The 18,259-nt window shown below is 38.3% G+C and overlaps 1 pseudogene; it reads left to right on the top strand.

Annotated features, from left to right (window-relative positions):
• Window positions 1-8,508: 8,508 nt before the first annotated feature.
• On the top strand, window positions 8,509-8,627 carry LOC111742054 (annotated as a pseudogene).
• The last annotated feature ends 9,632 nt before the right edge of the window (window positions 8,628-18,259 follow it).

The raw sequence follows: 18,259 nt of genomic DNA, 5'->3' as shown, positions 1-18,259 counted from the left end.
AAAGCCCATTGAAGAGCATTAAACAAATATATTAGAATTCTGTCACTTTATGCAATTGAGTAGATCAAATGAAGGGTCCCGGCCACTTCATTCACTCTCATTCACTCGAATAGAAAATGCAAAGAATAGCAACCCGAGACTGGGCCACCGATGTAGATTTAGCTCCTTTTTACTGGGAGACAAAAAGGCTGAATTTTCACAAACACATTGCTGACTCGGGGACTAGGAAACCGGCACTGGAACCCCTTTGGAATTTAAATTCATTTTATCTTCCTCTCCCTTTGCGGGGATCTGTTTGCACTACAGTGCAAGATGCAGCAGGCATCCTCTGGCTTCTGAAAAAGTGGGGGAGGGGAAGAAAGTGAGTGGGGGTGGCAATGTGGGCCTCAGGATTCCCAAGGAGCTTTTGGTGATCGACCAACACTCAGGTCTGAGATAATAACTTTGATTTAAACAAATCTTTATCTACATCAATATAAACATCATTATATCATACATATCTCCAAGTCTTTTACCTCTTGCTTGGCACAGATTACATAAACAGCTTATTTTCAAAGACCAGAACTGCATCTGGGTCATCCAGTTTTCTTCTTTCAACTAATATCTGGTCATTAGTGTCACAACAGACTTGAAAGCTGAGCTTTCGACCTTACCTGCTTGATATTCCCTCTCCCCGCCCACCCCCCTCCACGTACCATCTTCTGAAAGCTACCCTATCTGAGCACCACGATGGTAAACTTGTTATGTAAAAATCAGGAGAAGAGATACTCTTAGGTTAGAATTTCCAAGTCAGAATCTTCTTACATTTTCATGTAAGGGAAGAAAAAAACAGCCACGTGTGTCAGTGGTAATTAAGATAATCTTGTAGCAATACTTCTGTGTCTTCGATGGTTGACATTTTTGTTTTGGCGGACTTTATAGACTTTTATGTGTTAACATCTTAGAAAGCTTACACCGACAGAGCTGCTTCTAGAGACAGAGCAGGGAAAAATAAAGAAGCAGATTTCCTAGCTTTTGAGGTATGATTGCAGAAGGATGAACCAGTTTTTCTCAAACTTGAAGTCTAAATGAGATCTAATCTAAGACTATTTAAAGGGTTTTCTATTGTATTTAAAAAATTTGTCTGGTACTTTTTCCAGGTACATCAAAACCTTGCATACTTTTCATTTTAGCTTCAAGATTTGTAAGGTCATATTTGACACTATTCTTCACTTAATTCATGAGATTGGTGTCTGGAGCAGGGGATATACAAATTGTATGTCTGAGGTAGCTCAGACATCCAATTCCAACCAGGTATTGAAGAATTGGTTGATTTAGGGCCACAAGCTTTCGAACTCACAATAACTAATCATGAACTAATCAGAAATTGTCCATGAAAAAATATATTTGGTTAAATAAATAAGAACTTCCTTGGAAGATTTTTCTTCTAGAGCATTTTTAAGAATGTATAGACAAAAGGTTTTCTTTGGAGGCAGCCCCCTTTTGCCTGTGTTGGCAAATAACTGGTGTCAAATCAGTTGCAAGCTGTTGAAGGAACAAACTCTGAGCATTAATTAGAGCAGATTAAGCTCACAGATAAAAAGCATTCTTTAAGTATCTGTTGTTCAGAGACATTGTGATTCTGATTCAGGCTTTCCCGTCTGTATATTTTTATTTACTCAGTTAATTTCTTCCCCAGAGTGTTCCCTGTTGACTGGGTTTACTAAGATATACAGTACAGAAAGAGTCATTGGTTTGCAGAAATATTTGTTTCCAAACTCTGTTTTTGCGATAGATTTTTCCCTCCTCCTTCTTGAAATACAATGTGTTGGTCTGGTGATTCCAGCATACAGCAGCATATAGAGAACCTGTTCAATAAAAGATCTTAATTTTGTGCCACTTAGTGGAAGCTTAGTATTTATTAAGTAGTATCTAGAGTGTTTTGCATTAATTAGCGCAGCTCCTTGGAGAGGCATTACAGCCAAGAATGGTTTTACACAACAGGAAAACTCCGGGCATCTGAACTCCACCACTAGACCTACTACAGTGAAACAGAGCTGCAAATGTCTGGCTCACTTGGAAATACCAACACATATTTTATTTATTTACACATGTTTGATAGACTGAAGGTCTATTCATAACAATAAAATGATCATTGAAAAGTTCCCCTCACCCTGGGTGCCATGATATTTGTCTGTTACAAGAAAACAAAAACAAAACTGAAATAATGGTCTGTCTCAAGATTCCTGGCATGATTTCATATCGGAGAAAAACTGACAAATGACTGCTCAACCTTTCCATGTTCAGCAGATTAGTCAGACTGTATCAAATATTTCTGTGACTGCCTGGAAGATGTTAACAGTCCTCATTCTGCTAGGGTGTATTGGTAGGTAGAGAGAAGGTGGGGAGAATAGGCAAGGATAAAATTGTATGTCTATCAGATTAGTACTGATCGTGTATATACAGTGATTACCAGCTTTAACACAGAACAACTGACTGAATGAATGGGAGTTCTGAGGACAGTCCTGTAGGTTTAGCTTAGGTAAGAATGCCATGCCTTTGTTCCAAGTGTCAGTAAATGAGAATACTGACTGTAGGTTTCAGCTGGGATACTAAGTTTGTACAATTAAAACATGTGGAATGCATTTATTTGTAGATGCTCCTGATTTTAATAATAATAATAAAAAAACTACTCCCATAAAACAAGAAAATGAAAACTTAAATTCACTTTGACATAAAAATATAAACAGCAATTTGATTAATTATATTACTAATTATTATTTGCTGTGCAGCCAAACATTATACAATTCTTAAAATGACAGATGCTGAATAAATCATATGAAATAATTACTTGGAATTTTACTGCAGTGAGAAATGGTAGAGTTTATGAAGAGAATTGTATTGATTTCTAAATATATAATTGTTTTTTCTGTTCTATTTAGAAATTCAGTCTTTACTATAAATATACTGTAACTACATTAAAGAAATGTTTTTTCTACATTTCTAAGTCTATTTTTAAATAACCCATTTCTCTTTTCAATATTTTCCATAATTATAATATACATATGGTTGTATATCTTGCTTTTCTCCAGCATTGCACAAACATTTCTCATGTCTTCCCAAGTTTTCATAACATGGCAATACATGGTTTTCATAACCATTTATTTTAATGGTTGTATAGTATGCCAACTGAGTAGCATACGAAAGGGCTGGTCGGGGCATTTTTGAATGATTTTATGTTTTCTTTGTTTTTGTTTGTTTTCGCTAATGCAAAGACGGTTGCAATGAACATCTCTTATACCAAACTGAACACTTTCCGAAGACGTAAAATACATTAGCGCTGGCATGTGGAATTCCTTAACAGTTCCTTGCAAATTCAATAATGTAATTTAATTTAGTATTTCAGCTTTGCTTCTTACATTCTCATTGCTATGTGCCCTCTACCCATAAAGACACTGAACGTTAGAGCTGGAAAGATCCTGAGAGATTCCAGGTAAACCAATTCCTTTATTTACTCAGTTGGTATATCCCACCGATATATTCCTTTATCTACAACCAAGTAATTTAACAACGACCAAGTCAGGTTCTGAAAGTAAAACATGAATTCAATCCTACCATCGATGCCAGACAAATGCTACTAAAAATTGGAAATCATAAAGTTGTTGAAATTGTTAAAACGAAGGCTTTTATCTGACGATGTAGGATCACATCGTTTTAAGGCAGTTTCTACAGCATGACAAGCTGCAGCCTGTTTAAGAGGGGTCTTAGGTACTTTGTGTAACTATGGGGAAGGGTCACTGCTCAGCCCCAGGATCCACCCTCCAAATGAACCATTTCTTAAGCCCCTAATACCCTCCCTGAAAACAAACAGTCTTCCAGACAGACAAGTCTAAAGGGTCCAGACTCACAGGAGGTGTTTGACTATGTCATTTCTTCGGCTGCTTTGCTATGGCTAATTCTCAAGGTGGGAGATGGGTAGAGGATGAGGGGATGGTGATGAAGGGCAGAGAATCAGAGCTTCAGATTTTGTCTCATTGTAGCTTTTTGTTTTGACCTTTCTTACGTGACATTTTCACATCTGACTTCCCTACTCTTGAGATATTGTTTTTAATAAAGTGGCTTAAAACGGTGTCTGGCACATCACAGGGGCCGATTGAGTGTTTGTTGGTAGGAGGACATCCAGGAACAAAACAAGTAGGAGAAGTGCCATAACTAGTGGCTAAGGTTGAAATCATTCTTCTGAATTGCAATCAATGTATTTTAATGAAATACAAAGAAGATCGTTAAACTAAAGGACTTTGTTCACAATTGCTTTTCCATAATCCTTAAACTACCCCAACTACCATTCCTTGAACTGACACTCCTATCCTTGGTTTGACCCACTTAACACAGAGAGGAGAGATACAAGAGATAGAGAAGAAAGAAGGCTGAGGGGAAGAAGAGAAGCTGGATAAAAATGTGATGCTTCTGTTAGCAGAGTCCTTTAAAAGCAGGGATCCCCAGCCTCCAGGCTGTGGACAAGCACAGGTCTGTGGCCGTTAGGAACCAGGCCGCACAGCAGGAGGTGAGTGGCAGGCGGGAGAGCTAGTGAAGCTTCATCTGTATTTGCAGCCGCTCCCCAGCGCTAGCATCACCATCTCAGCTCCACTTCATATCATCAGGCATTAGATTCTCATAGGCACACTGGTCCCTGGTATCAAAAAGGTTGGGGACCACTGCTTTAAAAGGATCCCTCATGACATCTGACCACATGTGCTTTTAATTTAGTTCATGCCAATTCAACTCGGTCTGATTCAACCCAATTTGACAAATATTACTAAGCATCACCTGCACAAACAAGGCCTTTCAAGAAAACATTTTGGTCAGAAGACTGAATTAGAGTCCTAGTTTTATCACCTTTTACCCAAATGGTTCTGCGCATGTCTCCTTAGCTCCGTTACCTCTCAAAGGCTTGTCTCAGTGATCAAGTGAAGCAAAGCAGATGAATGTGCTCTGAAATCTCTTCCAAACTGAAATTAGTATTACTGTCTATGACACGGAAATAGCAAAGTAAAAATACCTATTAGAAATTGTCCTGCCCCCAAAGAATTTAGTCTTAAGTTCTTCAGGACAGATGGCAGACTTGGGAGGGGTGAGGAGGTGGGGGTTGGGGATTTATTTTTCATGCTGTCTATCTTTTAAGCCTTAAATTGTCACTGTCTGCCTTCCTGTTCCCACCCCCGTGAAGTAACTTGGCAGTGAAAAGAGGGTGCTGTGGCAAGGGAACGGTTTCTTCTTTTGTGCATATTCTCCCAAAGTGGGCCTTTTCTTAGACGTAGAGATACAATGTGGACACATTGTTAAGACTGCTGAAAAGACGTGAGAGGAAACAGTGTGGTAGCCAGGCACATAGGGACCGTTAACAAAAATTGGGGCACTTTCAGTCTTTTCCCCCACAAACTAATGCCACAAGCTACTTCCTAGCCACTTAAAAATACTTAACCAATGCCTATGTAGCATTTACCGTGTGCCAGGTACTGTTCTAAGTTCTTTACAGATATGAACTCATTTAATCCCAAGAACAACGTTGTGAGTGGTGCTTTTTTATTATGCTCATTTTACAGATGGGAATATTGTGGCACAGGGCAATTAACTAATTTGCCCAAGGTTATCTGTCAAGTAAATGGCATCAATGCCCAATGGACTCCAACAAAAATTGATTTAATAGAAAGGTACCTATGTAACTGAAGGCAGCAGCTCAGCTCACGTGATGTTTCAGACTCAGGGGCTATAGTAAGCTCGTTATGGTCTGCAGAGTGAGGAAGGTCACCTTTTGCTGACTTGAAGCTAGCTATCTTAGACATATGATGATTTTTGCATTTGCCAATCTAATTATTCTTTTGTTACTTCTCTTACCCTTCCCAGCTTTGCTGTGAACTATGATTCACTAAATTGCATTTTCATCCTAAACTATCTTCTATTTAACTTATGTGTTGGGGGAGGGAAGGGCCACCTTCAATAGAACCCAAAATACCCCGCTATGCTCACAGCAATTTTTGATCTTTGATCTCGGATACCAAAAAAAGTCACAATGAAACACTCACCCCTCACCCCAACAAAATAAAAGATGGACCTTAAAGTATGTCTAACCAACCTGGATCCATGCCCCATTAACTAAAATCTTTTGGGAATGAGGGCAGCTGCTATGAAATCTAAGCAGGGATGTGTTCCTATGCGTTAGAAGCAAATTACTAACTTATGTGTTTTTTTCTTCCCTCGCAGGCTCTGTCAGATCATAAAATAAATGAGAAGAGGAAGAAGTACCATTTTTGTACTTTCAATATGATTTTAGAAAGAAGGAAAAAAGAAAAGAGGGAAAGGAGGAAGGGAGAAAGAAGAGAAGGAAGATATTGATGTAAGTTTCTAGCTCAGTAAATATAATTTTGTTTGTTGCTGTTGGAACCAAATATTGAAGGGGTCGATATTTGGTGTTTTCTCTTAATGCTCAAATTTCTTTAGTGGTACTTTCTAAAAGTACATGTGGGTACTCACATATTTTTTTCAATCCAACTACCAGGAGGCTGGCATTTATCTATTAGTATATAGAAGCATTTTAAGAAAGTCATGTGTCTTTGTGTTTACTATTTAGCTCTGGCCTCCCTTTTGTCCAAGGGCCTCAATTATAAGTGACTCCTGAGGAAATTGTGTTTTCATATTGGGCAGTGAGCTCCCAGTTTGCTGTATGCTTAGAGTCTTGACCTTTTCCTAACAGAGCTGTGCTTGCTGTATGTGATTGGGCTGAGAATGCTAGTACCAATTTTCTTACAGAAAAAAAATAAAATAAAATCGGCTACCACTTCGGAGTAGAAGTTTTCTGTGATCGTTTTTGCTGTAATTTGTTATACTTGCTTTTTAGAGTACTATTAAGATACTCTTATCCCCAACAACTTGGTGGTAACTGGAAATTCATATGTTGTTGGGGAGGCTGACTCACGTGACCCTCCCTGAACCTTATAAAAGTATCCTGTTTTGAAACCAATAAATGTGGCAAAACAGTAAGTTTAACTGTTCAAAGTAACATGTGTGGTCCTATATGGTTTATTACTACATGTTATTAATCAGCATAAAATGGCCAAAAGGGAAAGGAGAATTAGAAAGATATTCTTACAATTTATCAAGTTTGGGTACTATCTCCTCCTAAAATAAAAACTACAGCACTATTCCTAAGGGGGTAATTATGATCATAGAATCAATGATTTAAAGAGAAGGCATTGAATAAGTCACTGAAACCCTTTGAGCCTTACTTTCTTCCTCTAAAAAATGAGAGCTATATTAGAAATGTTGAGCTGGTTATCTACCTATCCTCTCCCAGGTCCAAATTCAGCCCCCTATACTTTATTCTGAAAGTTTTATTTCCCAAACTCCTTTGTCAGCTGACTTCCTGTGAGTTTCTGCAAACAGGAAGTCCTGAAGGAATGCTGGAAGAAGAAAAGAGGGGAAAACGAACCTCCCTCCTGATTTTACTGTTCTTGTCAGCTTCCCTCCCACAGTGGCTTTGGCTCTGACCTCCACCTTCTTTTAGCACTTCCGGAGGCAGCCTCACCATACCTCCTGAGGTGTGCCAGCTGAGGTCCAAGCAACAATTCCTTAGAGTCCCTCTGTTGACCTGTAGAGGCACCAGCATCAGCTGGGCAGTACTCCTCCTCCTCAGGTCTGGGTCTTGACTCCGTAGGGCCCCTTCACCATGTTCCTAGGTTCTGCCATCTCTAACCTCTCCCTTTCTGTTCTATGGTCTCAGGAGTGGTAGCTGCTTCCTGCTGTTACTACCTTGATGTTTTCTCAGTGTTCTTTTTGTGTGTATGCTCTAAGACTACCAACACCCATGTAACTGACTCTGTATTAAATTTCCTCTATTTGAAATATCTAGTGTGATTTCTGTTTTCCAGACTCAATCTTGAGGAATAGTGTGCTTATAATCCTGGGTCACTTAATCCATTAGCTCTGGAAAGTCTGTATTCTTTCAACGAATGCTTACTGAACACCGGGTGTGGGCAGTCCACTGTGCTAGGAGTTGGGCGACAGGGAAATGGCTACGCTCATACACTCAACAAGCCCTGATCTCCAGGAAGAGGAAGAGAGTGCACATATGGAGTGTGAACCTAGATGAGAGAACAGGTTCTGTGAAAGTTCTGAAGAGGATGAGGAGACAAAGGATGTACAAAAGACCTTGAGAGGATTTGCTATCTAGAACCCGGTGAAGGCAAACAGTTCAAACTCAAGTTTAGTAGCATACGGACTTCAAGTGATATTTCTGGCAGACAGAGGCCTCATGGTGGAGACCAAAGGGTGGTCAAATTAGGTGGGGACAGAAGATGGAAGGTTCTTGGTGCCAGAATGAAGAATCTGTGGAGCTAGTGGAAATCTTAGGAGATTTATAAATGATGAGGCTGCACTGATATGGCCTTGCCAGGAAGTGATGAGTGAGATGGATGGAAGGGGAGCAAGGCCCATGGTAAGAACAGCTGAATGTTCTTCAAGAATGCCAGATGCGTCTACGGCCATGCCACCCTGAATGTGTCCGATCTCATCTGATCTTGGAAGCTAAGCAGGGTCGGGCCTGGTTAGTTCCTGGATGGGTGACCACCTTGGAATATCAGGTGCTGTAGGCGTTAAAAAAAAAAAAAAAAGCCAGATGGGTCTTTCACAGTTCCTTTTACCCAATAAGAACTCTCATTACGTGGGTGCTAACTTTGACTCACATATATTATTCTCCTTTAATCCTTACATCAATCTACGAGGTAATTCTCATTATATAAACAAGAACTAATATCAAAAGGCATTAAGTCTTCTGGTAAATGACCAAGTAAGATTCAAACCCAGGTTCTATCTGACTCTGAATCCAGTGCTCTTGCCAATGTATTAGGCTGCCACTATAACATGGAGCTTGTCTTTCAAAAATATTTATTGAATAAGATACCACTGAGGCTACTATGAGAAAGAGAAGGATGTGATGGTGATAAGGGGATAAATTAGAAAGACATCTGATAAATTAGAGGACATAGCGACTGACTAGACAGTGAGAGGGAGAGGTGCTGGGAAAACGAGGTAAGACTCAAAAGAATTAAATGACAATTCAATTAGTCAGGATTTCTTGGGTTGCAATAACAGAAACCCAATTCAACCTTATAGTTCTAAAAAAAAGTTCTGGGAAGGAGTATGATTGTTTCTCGTTGGGTCATTGGCCCATCTCTAAACCAATCACTGTAGCTGAGGAGATATGGAACTCTGGCCAGATAGGATCATGTCCCAACCCCAGGGCCAGGAAGTCAGGTCTAAGACACAGAATCCCTCAGACTGAGTAGGATACTTATAGAATGCTCACTATACGATGACTGTAAAGATTCAATCCTGGTTAACTAGAAATGAGGTTCTACTGATGGAAACAGGGATGGTTGAGAACAACTGTGTGGAAGGAAAACATTGAGTTTGTGTAAGGACCTGCTAAGCTTGCACCATCTCCAATAAAGATGCAGCCTAATCTTGAAGATGTCCAGTTATTTCCTGGAATCGCTCCCACATTTCTTCAAAAAGCTTAAATCTTTATAATGTTAAAGGTAAAAGGGTGAATTCTGGGACTTTTGGATCATTCACTGGTATCAAATTTTAGTGAAAGGAACTAAAAAATAATGACCAACCTTATAGGACCTATATGCAAACTAGGAGGACATTTTTTATGAATGTGCAACTTATTGGTTCAGGTAATGCCATTGTCATCTCCTCTTCAAAAACTTCATAGTTTTGTGGCACTGAGCTAAAATGGGGGTTGGAAAATGATAGTCCAGAGCCAAATCCGGCTTACTACCTGTTTTTGTACAGCCCATGAGCTAAGAATTTTTTTTCTTTACTATTTTTATTATTTAAATACTTTTAAAACATCAAAAGATTACTATTTCATGACACATGAAAATTATATGAAATTTAAGTTTCAGTGCCCATATGTAAAGTTTTATTGAAATACAGCCATATTCATTCATTTACATATTATCTGTGGCTACTTTTGTGTTAACAATAGCAGAGTTAAGTTGCCACAGCGACCACATGGCTCACAAAGCCTAAAATTTTTATTATCTGGCCCTTTAAGAAAAAGTTTGCCAACCCAAGAGCTAAAAATTTGGTGTGCCAACTAGTCTGTGAAGTTTTTGCTATCATACCTATGTTTATTAGGTGGTACATGAGCCACAAATCTGGCAAAAAATCAAAATGAAGTCTAGATTTTCATCAAGTAATAATGCATTTGGTTGTGAATATGGAGCTATTAAACTTATTCAAAGCTTGTTACAGAACTTGGATCAAACACTGAAAATCTGTCACAACTCTCATTACACGCTTATATTTCTCCAGTTGCTCATGGAACCATCTCATATATTTTTACAGGCTGTGTAGTTTACAAAGTACTATCAAACACACCGTTGGTTTGATCCAGTGTGCAGTATACTACATAATTAGTTTACAGTAAGGTCGACTTCTCCAGGATATAACATTTGCTAGAGATTAGCTCATTAAAATATTTTGTATTCAGGTAGTAAACAAACAAATAAATACATTTAGGAACCACATTATTTGTTATGTCACATAAGCAACATTCTGAGTAGAATGGAGATTAGCTGGTTGCCTTCCCAGTACCTATTCTTCCCTTTCCGAAATGTTTAGTTTCAATTTGGGAATGCATGAAATGATAAAAAAGCTGTTTTTACCAAATAACCTACACTGAGACAATGAGGGAATTCCCAGGCACAGTGATTGGTCAGAAATGGCCATGTGACTTTAGTTGGTCCAATCAGAGTAATTCTCACATTTTTAATAGGAATGCTTCCACAAAGACAGTCACCGTTTCCTGCTTGAACTGAATGAGAAGTGGCTGGAAGTTGCTGACGCTGCCTGGAGAACCCCAAGGAAATCACCTTAAGATGCAGCTGGTACTGCAGAATAAGAGTGGAGAGAGAGAAACAGTCTTTTGGACATTTATTGACTCATTCTATAGAGCACCGCTTGATTCTGGTCCTGCCCTGGACCTTTGAAATATAATCAACCAGTTAGCTGTCTTTACTACTGAAGTCAGTTCAAATCAGGTTTTCATTTACTTGTGACTAAAATGCACTCAGTAACAAAGATTCCTTCATTCTTTAGTTTATTCATTCACTCATAAAAAATGTGTTTTTTTTCCCCTGATATCAAATGTTGTGTCTTTTCCAGACAACCAATTCTTTAATTCTGCAACACCAAGTAGGTTTCCTACAATTCAATTTAATTCTGCCACCAGTTACCCAGAGTTAGCACAGATTCCATACATATATCGAGGGTTCAATTCCTCCAAGACTGCCCCCACTTCAGATATCAGCTGCAAACAGAGTCCCCAGGCTACTGGCACTTTTGCTCAACTGCTTGCAAATTCAGGGGTTCCCACAGCAACCCCTTTTATGTTTGATAATGTGCTAGAACAACTTACCAGTTTATTTTAAAGGATAAAACTCAGGAACAGCCAAATGGAAGAGATGCATGGGGCTAGGTATTTGGAGGTAGGGAGTAGGGCACAGAGTATCTGTGCCCCACTTCGTAGCACATCAGTGTGTACACCAACCTGGAAGTTCCCTGAAACCCATCATTTAGAGATTTTAATGGAGGTCTTATTTTGTAGGCATGATTAATTAATTCATTAGCCATTAGTGATTGAAGTCAATCTCTAGCCCCTCTCTCCTGTCCAAAGGTAAGGCTGAAAGTTCTAACCCTGTAAGCACTTAGTTGTTTTTTTTTTGGTGACCAGCCCCCATCCAGAATCTGTTTTGGGCTTCCCACCATGAGTCATCTCATTAGCATATAAAAGACAATAAATTCCAAGGGTTTTAGGAGCTCTGTGCCAAGAACCTGGGATGAAAACCAAATATTTATTTTTTATTATACCATAATATATATACTTTCTTGGTCAAATATTATGCTGGAAGATAGTCAATCTATGCCTGCAAGGAGTGGGAGTGGAGAGCTGTACACAAATACAATACATGGAGCTTAAAGCGATGATCTATAACTAGTATCTGTCAGAATAACAGGTATCCATAAATTTTTAGTCATCTCCAATAGTGACTAGGCTAATATAGGAAAGATATTATCTCTGGTCTAGGTCACACTTTGTATCCTTTTATTCAAATGATCCTTGAAACATCATTAATAATAAATTAATCCCAACAAATCAATCCAACCAAAGTTTCTTCCCTTGAGTTTACAATGGTTTTCCTTCAATGCCCAACTCATCACACTATATATTTTACAGATTTTGAGACAAGCCCAAGTTATATTTCCTCAATACATCTAGATATTTCTTTATAGGTATATTATTATCTTTAAAAAAATTTCCCATTTTTTTCTTCATGTATTTTTCCTTTTACTGGAGTGTGCAACGTTCTGATTGCTGGGAAATCTTCAGCTCTAACACTCTAAGAAGGTTATTTATCTCAACTTTGCTGACCAGGAATCCAGGAGACAAAAGAGAATGGACTAATATGATTTAATAATGATAATGGCTAAGAATATGTGCCTTAGTGAAAAGAGTCGTGGAGTCTGATGGATGCAAATTCACTTACTGACTGTATCACCTTGTCCCACTACCAAGTGTTTTAGAGCCTCAGTTTCTTTCCCTGCAAAATATGGGTAAGAGTTCTCTCTTCACCAACATGTACACAGTAAATGAGCTAACGGTGCATGGTCCATGGTTGGTGCTTGATAAATAACTGCCATATTTATTTATAATAAAAACCATACCATCCTAAGTTTGGTTACGGTTTTGAAAAATCTCAAAACATGATACATGTTTGGCAATCCTAGACTGTCTGAGCACTAGGCCTATGATCTATTTGAATACCTACATTGTGCAAGCCCCTAACTCATAACTCATGACAAATATATAGCTCCCCACCTCATGGAGGTTACAGGCCAGGCCATGGAAAACTTAAATCAGAACAAAGGATGAAAATGATAGTTCCACACAGCAAAAAGAAAAGTTTAAAAATAAAATCCAGGATAAATTACGAAACATATTAAAACAAATGTTACATAACCAAAAAGAAAGATGAGTTGAAAGTCAAAATACTTCAGGCAATTTTAGTTTCCAACCTAATTTAGAATTTTTCCATTTTTTAAGGTGACAAAGAGCTATTTGGATTTATTGACACTATGTTCCCTAATGACAGGTCTTTCTGATTCAAAAGTTCTATCAACATTCTGATATTATATCTCAGGAATGCAAAATCAGGGGGAAAATGCTCCAAACAAAACAGAACTCAGATGTCCTAGAACAACCTTTTCCGCCCCCCAAATTTGGTTCTTATTTTCAATTCCAAAAACAACGCACAAGGCCTTAGAAGGTACAAACTACCTCATGTTTATGCATGTGGCTGTGAAGAAGTGAGGATTTCAGATGCCTTTGATTAGGATTTGGCTGAAGGAAACATCCACCCAAAGTTACCTACCGAAGAACCAGTTCTCCCTGCCCCCACCTCACCTCAAACCTGAAGAAACCTCCAGTCTGCATCAATTTACTATGGAGCACTTGACACGACTTTATTGGTATATCTTTCTTATGCATTTGACCAATCAAAATGATAATTTAGACAAACTGGGGATGGCAGAGTGCATTATCCAGCAATATCTCATTATTATGCAAAAAATCAGATATTCACAGCAACTGTCTCATCTATTTATTGTTTGGTTACTCATCTGGAAATTTTAATACTTTCTTCAGGGGCAGGAACTGGCAATAAAAAAATAGACCTATATATCAAACCTTTAACTTCCAGCCATCATTGTGTGCCATAATACAGATGGAGTGGCTATCAGCAAGCTTTACTGTGTTGGTTTATTTCCTTCAACAGAGAATGTGGGTTTAAATGGGATAAAGCAACAAAGTCGACTTAAGGCTGGAGGGCCCCTTGGAACCTTCCAGTTACTGTGAAAGCAGTGATAACTGGCTATAGTCTGCCTTCCAAGGAATTGATGCTTAGGGATACCAATACTTGTCTGCAAGATCAGGAGAGTGGGTATGAAGTAAAGGAATGGGATTTGTCTGTGTGAGGGATGAGGCCACTGCATCTCAGAAAGGCTGTCCTCCATCGTCCTTCCTAGGGCAGTGTTTCTATGGGCCATAGTCCCCTTCTTACAAACACAAAGCTTGCTGTATGCCATCATTGCTCTAATTGCTTTACAATCAATAACTTATTTAATTTTCATCACAAGCCTGTGAGGTATGCGCTGGCATTACCCCCATTTTATAGATGGGGAACTGAAGTACAGAGTGGTGACATAATTTTCCCCATAGATGGGGAACTGAAGTACAGAGTGGTGACATAGTAAGCAATGAAAGCAGGTTTTAAATGCAGGCATCTTAGCTCCACTATTTGTGCTCAGAACCACTATGTTCTGCATGCCAGTTGTATGGAAGTGTGGTAGTTCTCTGCTTCTCCTTTTCACAGTCTGTGCCAGAAGAGTAAGTGCGGGAAACCAACTGCAAGACAATCATCTAAACCATCTGTTTGAAGATCAGAGTCTTGGACCCAGGTCAACTGATTCAGTAACTCACATTTTTTAACAAGTCCCATCAATGGTTCTTCATTACATCAAAGTTTGAGGACTACTGGAATAGATTTTCTGGACTAGGACACAGAAAATAATCTGGATTTGGGTCCCAACCCCACTGTTAATGAGCTTTACGACTTTGGAGAAATCACCTGAGCTTTCTGGGCCTAGGTTTCCTTACCTATAAAATGAAGATAAAATTATCTGCCCTACACACAATTGTTTGTAAGAATGAGATGAGATTAAAACTTGTAAATGAAACCAGCAACTTGAAAAGCACTTCCAAATGTGAGCTATTATTATTGGTCTTATTATCTCGTGTATGCGAGACTTTTCTCTCTGCTAAAATTACAATCTCGTTCAGGGGACAGTCACTGTACCTATACTTCTTTTCTGCCTCACAGTAATTTGTATCATGCCAAGCCTATTGTAGGTACCCAATAAACACTGTCTTCACTCAGTACATTTTTAGAAATACATAAGCAGGTCCACAGAATCAACACTATCTATTGTTTATAATTTTAGTGGCCAACATTTGTACACTGTGCCCCCAGTCTTTAGAATATCATTATATACACTGTCACGTTTGATACACACAAGTCTCATGGTAGAGAGTAGTTAATGGTGATATCTGTGTTTTACTGGAAAAGATGATGCTCAGCTTAAATGATTTGCCCAAAGTCACTCATTTAGTAATTGTATAATTTTCACAGTTTCCTGCAACACCATACAGCACATTCAAATGACATGTAGTTGGAACAAAAGTGGAAACTGCCAAATTTCAGAAAGAGAAAATCATTATCAATGAGCAATATTTTCAGAAGAAAAAATGTTAATGGTGGCAGTGGGGGTAGGGGAAATGATGCTTTATTTGCATATGGAACACTGCTTTCTGACAGGTAGGAAACTCCGCCCACTTGGCAGGAACAAGGCTCAAAGGGCAGGGAGATGATGCGGGAAGCTACAAAATTCTTTCCCTGCTGACTTCTGAACTACAATAACATTCATTTTCCTGCCATTTAAAAAACAGTACGACTCTGGAAAAACCAAGATTCTGCAAAAATAGCAAGAGGAATCCAAGCGAGCAGTCTATTTCAAAAATATTGTTACTTTTGCAGTCACACAGCTTATCAGAGAAGAAAAGAGGACATGGGACCATATTGTGGTTTCATCATCTTCCACTTTTGGGCTCAGTTAGACTTCCTTTGCCTTCAAATAATTTACCAAAGGCAATTTTGAATAAGTTTCATTTGCTAGACGTGGTCCAAATGCTTTTAACATTCTAAAACTCTTAAATTTTCTAGTAAAAAAGTCTCTGGGTGATGTAATACATTTAGACTTGAGAATGCTTCTTGACATGATAATACTTGTTTATTTTTTCACTTTGTCCAATGGATTTGAGATATCCTTGTAAAATGGATAGTTGAGACTTGGCTTTGATTTTGAGCAAGTCAAAGCCACCAGAATGATTCTTTTAAAATATAGTCAGGTCATGCCATTTTTTTGTTCAAAACCTTCTAAAAGGTTTTTGTTGGAATAGAGAATCTGGTTACAAAACTTATATGGAAATGTAAAAGGCTTAGAATGGAGAAAACAATTTTTTAAAAGCATATCTGAGTTGGAAGACTACATTACCTGATTTCAAAACCTACCGTTAAGCAACATTAAAACCTTGTGGTATTTGCATAAAGATAGACATAGGCAAGAAATAGACCCACATATGTATATGGTCAATTGATTTTTAACACAGGTGCCCAAGTAACTCAATGGGTAAAGAATAGACTTTTCCACAAATGGTGCTAGAATAAATGAACACCAGTATGAAAAAAAAAAATCTCACAAAACTTGACTTAAATTAGATCAGAGACCTAAATGTAAAGCCTAAAAGTATAAAACCTTTAGAAGAAAAATAGGAGAAAATCTTTGTGACCTTGGGTTAGACAAGAATTTCTTAAAGGGGACACGAAAGCACAAATTATTTTAAAAAATTGATACACTGGAATTAAGAAAAATGAAAAGACAAGATACAAGACATATATCTGATAAAAGACTTGTAATAAACATACATAAGAAAAATTTACAACTCAATAATAACAAGGCTAAAAATAACGAGCAAAGATTTGAACAGACACTCGCCAAAGAAGAGATATAGAAGGCAAGTAAGCTCTTGAAAGGATCTGTGCTCGAAAACATCACTCATTAGGAAAATGCAAATTAAAAACCACCTAGTAGAATGACTAAAATTTAAAACTCAACAATACCAAGAACTGATAAGGATGCAGGGTTACTGGAACTCTCATACATTGTTGATGGGAGGGAATACAAAATGAACATTTACCTCAGAAAATAGTTTGGTAATTTTTTTTATAAAGTTAAACATACACTTACCATATGACCCAGGCAATTCCACTCTTAGGGATTTACTCAAGAGAAATGAAAATTCTGCATGCGTGTTTACAGATGCTTTATTTATAATGTTTCCAAACTGGAAACAATCAAATACTTTTCAACTTGTAAAGGGATAAACAAACAGGTATATTCATACTATGAAACGCCCCACAACAAAAAGAATGAACTACTGATATATGTAACAACTTGAATGAATCTCAAAAGCGTTATTCTGAGTATAAGAAGCCAGATACAAAGGTTACATGCTGTATCATTCCATTTATATGAATTTCTGGAAAATGCAAAAATATAGGAACAGAAATCAGATCAGTGGTGCCAGGGACTTGGAGTAGAGACAGAGATTGACTCCAAAGGGATAAGAGGGGACTTTTGGGGGATGATGGAGCTGTTCTATATCTTGACTGTGGTGTTGTTTACTTAGCTATATTCATTGCTTAAATCATTAAATCGTACACTTAAAATCGGTGAATTTTACTCTGTAAATTTTACCTAACTAAAGCTGATTCGAACACACAAACATACAAAAAACCAAACCCTTTTAATAGTTCCCATTTCCCTCAGAGTAAATGACTGTAAGCCAACAGGCCCTCCAGGACCTGACCCCAACCCTCACTCCTCTTGTACCTCATCTCCTTCCACTCTCTTTTGCTGTCTCTGTTCCAGGTACAGTAGCCTTCTGGCTATGAGGTCTCTGCGGGCATAGCAGGCATGCACCCTAAGGCATTGCACCAACTCTCTTTATCTCCTTCAAGTCTGTGGTTAAATGTCATCATCTCAGAGAGGCTTAATCTCTCAATGACTTTTCTTTGAATGGGCCTCAGTTTCCTCATCCGTACATGGAGGAGGCTGAGCCAAAGGATCTCTTGGAGCTTTCTAGTACAACATTCAATAATTCTGATATTTGGCTTTTAAGTTGTAAAACTCCCCATAGATGATAATGAAATTATATAAGAAGGCATTAAATGATAAATGGCGGGTGAGTAGAACAGAGTTCTGGACTGTTCAGCTGTCAGAATTGACAGCTTAGAGGAATTGACTCCTAAAGAATGAGTAGGATTTCTTTGCATAAGAACAGTTAACTAGACGATTGGAAATACTGTTCCAGCTTTTTTTTAGAGTAAAATTCTGGTTTCTACCTAGTTTGTAAAGTTTGAACATATTCCCCTGCTTTGAAAACATTCTAGAAAACTGCCATACCACCAGTGATTCAGAATCTCTCCTGCATGTCCATGGTGCCATTTTCTTACTTGCTGTCCTGCTGAGGTTATTG

This window comes from Pteropus vampyrus, unplaced genomic scaffold (genome assembly GCF_000151845.1).
Source record: "Pteropus vampyrus isolate Shadow unplaced genomic scaffold, Pvam_2.0 Scaffold85, whole genome shotgun sequence".
Classification (NCBI taxonomy): Eukaryota; Metazoa; Chordata; class Mammalia; order Chiroptera; family Pteropodidae; genus Pteropus; species Pteropus vampyrus.
This window is presented reverse-complemented; position numbering and strand designations above follow the sequence as displayed.